A 4,753-nucleotide genomic window follows, 5' to 3' on the forward strand; every position below is an offset into this window, starting at 1 on the left:
GACAAGAGCGATATCCCCAGACTTCAAAGAAACCTAGTAACAAACAAACAAGAACTACTACCTTTCTCTAGACTATGATTGACTTAAAGAAAATACTATGATAGACGCCTCTTACCTATTAAACGAGATTGATGAAGTCCACTTCAAAGCTTTCGACCATTCACTCCTCAATGCTTTAGATATCCTCTCATTACTCTCCACAACTTCTCCATAATTTTCTAAAGGAGATATGCATAGACAGAAACAAATATGAGATCAACGCATACAATACATAAAAAAAGAGATAAATGGATTAATTAACCAATTATATATCATAAAAATGATCAATTTTCAATCACAAACTATGTAGGTGATTAAGGAATCCTAAAAATTAGATCAACAAATATGTAATTGAGAATGAACAATTGTCTTTATATTAATAAACTAGAGAAAAGCCTTACAACCATGTAGCCTTTATGTTGCAAGTAACTTCCTCAATCTCCAACCCTCTCCTTGAATGAATAGCCTTCCAACCTTATTCCAACAACATAAGCCTACTTCCAGCAAGCCTTTCCTAATCCTCATACCTTTAGTAGCTTTATAGGCCAAGAATGAGAAGTTTTGGATCCATTCTCCAAGGGATGAGATCCACTAATAGTTGGATAGGGGTTACACAAAGGAAGGGGAGTTTCTTGATGATGGGAGGGATCAAGCTTGAACATGCACCTATTCAAAGCTCGTTGGTTGGGATAGATTCTATCAACAATGCTTCTAGAATTTAATTTTTATTTTTACATTCGTTAAGTCATGTTCGCAGGTCACAGTGTAAGACAATGCATACTTATGCGCCGCCTCTAGTGGTCTTCTCTGTGTATTAGCATAAATTGAATAGGGAATTCCACAGGTGGGATCCAGGAATTCCAATTTCTTTGGGATTATTTGAATCCTAACTTTTCAGTGGAATACCTTGGGACACATTTGTGGATAGTGAAAGATCCAAACCCTTGGTCATTTGCCTAATGTGACAAAATGATGTGTAATAGATTTCCCCCTAAAGTGAAAAGCCATAAGAGATGTATGATGACTAAAGTGATTTATCCTGCCAAGGTTTGGGTTAGAGACTATATTTGAAGATTAGAAACAATCAATCAAATTTTACAATGCAATATAATATCATCACTAAGGTAGGCATACCCATACTCATAACATAAATGTCTCAAAGAAGAGTATGAAAATACATCTGAAGATCCATGTCAATAGAGGACATAGTATGGATGTAACCATCAACTGATCTATGTTTACAATCATGAATATTTAATAACTCCATGGAGATTGGATGGATGAAACTAGATTGAGGGTCTTGATCTCCATCTCTTAATCCGTAGTAAAAATCTATCCATGCGAGTGAATGTATCAAAGTTGAACATGGTAGAAACCGTTTGATTACTGATCAATGATGTGAACCATTAACAAGCATGAGAGAAACCACCAAGAATGATAATGGATCTCAAGGTACTTCAAGTACAATCAATGAAGTGCAAATTGATGTGCTAATGTCGAACACTCATAGAATCATCCGCTCGAATCTCTTTGATGAGAACTTGTCGCCGAAGGTGAGAAACCTGCAGTTAAGGCATGCAGGCTGCAAGATACTAAAGGTTTCTAGATCAACATCCTAGATAGTAACCTGAAGTTGATAAGAAGTGACCCAGTCACAGGAGGGCCAATGACATGAAACTCATGTCAATTTTTGAAGAAAAATAGTTTAGACTAATCCAGGACTGACTCAGGGATGGTTGATGTAATTGAAGGCTATGACTGGAAAAGTAATTTGACTAAGGTTGGAATTCTCTTGAATCACAGACACGACATGAGGACATGGGAGCATTTGACTCAAAAGTAATAAAAAAAAAAAACTAAAGACTTTCAAAGAGGTATGGTCGACTGAGAAGAAAATGGATTTCCCAACTCAGACACAAAAGTGACGGAGTGTCATGTTCAACGGAGACATACTGCCTTTTATTAAAACAAAAACAAAAATTCTTTCTCACTTTTCCCCCACCATTACTGACAAGTACCTCTTTATTTTTTACAATCTTTAGGAGGATAACATATGCTTTTCCTATAAGCTCATCCTTTGGATGAGTCCTTTCGAAGTATTTTTAACAAACCCTGGGAAGGGGTGGGTTGGTATCATCATGCATAACAAGTCTTGTGTTGTTTAGGTATTACGATTCCATTGAAGGGGTAACTCAATGTAATTTTCATGTTTAAAGATTTTTAAAAGACATGAAAAGCAAACTCGTTCAATTCTTTCAACATAAACTTTAATGAGCCCAAAGAAAGTAAAGCTCGGTGTTTTTAATTTTAGCAAGTTATGAGAAAAACATAAGTAAACTCCAAAATGTACTTTTTCGTAAATTGAGTCCCTCAAGCCCGAAAAAGGGTAAAATAATGCAAGAGAGACCTCTATTGACTATGATCAGTCAATGTATACGTTTTTTGTAAATAGTCTTCTTCAGTCCTTAAAGGGGGAAACTTATACTGAATAAATGGTCGTTCATTTGCTTTTACAAGTTCAAACAATCAAGTGTTAGGCGATATGTTCGTGTTTAAGGAGTCTGCAAAGGAGGTAAAGAGAAATCCAGGGTTTCTCTTTTTTTGTAAGTTTTAATGAGTTCAAAAAAGTGATAACAATATACTCAATAGCAATATGATTCATTTTCCATAAATGACCCATGACCTGCACACTTAAACTCGAAATAATTATCTCTGCTAAAAAATAAAGTGAAAAACATTAAGAATTTGGATTTTAAAGGTTAATAGGAAACAAATAATATTTAAATAGGCCTAAAAAAATTTATTAAAAACCCAAAAAGTAAAAAAGTTTGTACCAATTTCGTTTATAACCTTTTGAGAGAGATAGAGGTCATTCTCACTAGAAACTTCATAGGCCGATTTTGGGAAAATAGTTAGGAGAAATCGCAAGCCATATTTTCCAGGTAGATTATCTCTCTGAGATATTTGTTTTCATGTATTTTATTTATAATTTCATCATAAATTTGGATTTTTTCGGAGGGTTTTCAAAATAAAATTGTCCCTTGATGTGTGCAGGTTGCCCTTATCGGGCATGCGCACATTGTCTGATTTTTTAATGTTGTGTGCACAGTTTCTAAGGAGATGAATGCACACATGTGCACTGTTGAACATAGTCAAATGCACACAACACCGAGGGAACAAAAAATAAAATTTAAAACAACGAAGTTTCTTGCTAATTTTTTCCATGATTACTTCTAATGATTTTTTATGCTTGTTTGCAGGGTTTCGAGATGCAAATATGGAGTGGAGAGAGTGTTAACATGAAGATAAAGATATAACTATTCTAAACCATCCAACAACCATACAAGCTTTGAAAAACTATGGCATGTACAATTTTTTCACCATTCCAAGCATGAAGGCCCAATTAGAATTGCTAGAATAGATCGTGGGAAAGTCGAACATTCAAGAAGAATGCTTTATAGTCAGAGACCATAGGCTTGTCATTGATGCTGATGAAATTTACTTCTTGAGTGGACTTCCATGCTGTGGGGTGGAAATCAATGTGTATGGGCATACACAAGGTGGAGAAACAAATTCCACCTATTTGCTACAACATTGTACTTGAAGGGTTACTCTCAAAGATGGGAAAATCGACATCAAAACCATAACACAACTTCCTTTCAAAGCTATCAGGTTCGTTGTTGCACAACTATGTGCTATTGCAACTCTACATTTTCTCATGAAGGCTCAAATGAAAATCGTCGTATAGTGTTTGCAACCAACTATATTCAACTAGAGCGAGGTTGTAGTTTCCAATCTGAAGGGGAAACTAACCATGGTCAGAACAGGAAAACTCAAAAAATTTGGGTATGGTGCCTTTCTCATTTCATTTGCTTTTGAACGGAATCCTCTTTTGGATCCTAGGTAGCTATAGAGAGAGTAGGACCTTGTGACCCTCGCATGCTAAAATGTGTTACACTTATGTCACACCACGGAGGTGGCGAAGGACCAACGATCAGATATACTCTTGACTTCTTCGAGTGGCTGGAAAACCAAATCATTATGATTGAATATTTTACAGACTCAGGGATGGATTACATAGGTGATCTGGAAGTGCCACTGCCACCTGGGATGCAGTGGGGCGATATAGGTAAAACTTCACACCTTGGTTGATTTTTGAAAATTTTCATTTTTGTTGTTATTTTTTTGGCATCAAGAAATAATTATTTGAAATGATCATGCATATTTGGCCCCAGCGGGACCAACTAGATTACGTAGATATGATAGGCATGGTGAGAAGCAGGTAGCTCCCATACTGCCAAATCCAGATGCAATGAAGACATTGACATAGATATATGATAACATTAAGAGGTTGACCTTGGACATCTCAGATGTCACGATAGATGACTTCCCTCTCTGCTACTAGAGGCACACTGTAGGGGTTCCCAAACCTATTAGCCATTTGCTATGACGAGTAGCACATGCTATTGTATGCTAAAATATCATCATCATGCGTTGTCACTAGTTTGAGGGTTATATTTTTGTTTTTTGATGATGTATCAACATGTTTAGAAAATAAAGGCCACTGGGTCATATGTCTTTGGATGACAACTTTTTGTAAAAACCACACTTTTTACAAACATTTATCTAATGAAAGCTACTACTTCTATTTTAGTCTATCTTGTACAATATATGGATGAAGATTACATTAATTGCTTTAGAGATGTTTTACTAA

The sequence above is a fragment of the Pinus tabuliformis genome, chromosome 4_1 (assembly GCF_031772625.1).
Source record: "Pinus tabuliformis cultivar Carrire ecotype Pingquan chromosome 4_1, CPIR1, whole genome shotgun sequence".
NCBI lineage: Eukaryota > Viridiplantae > Streptophyta > Pinopsida > Pinales > Pinaceae > Pinus > Pinus tabuliformis.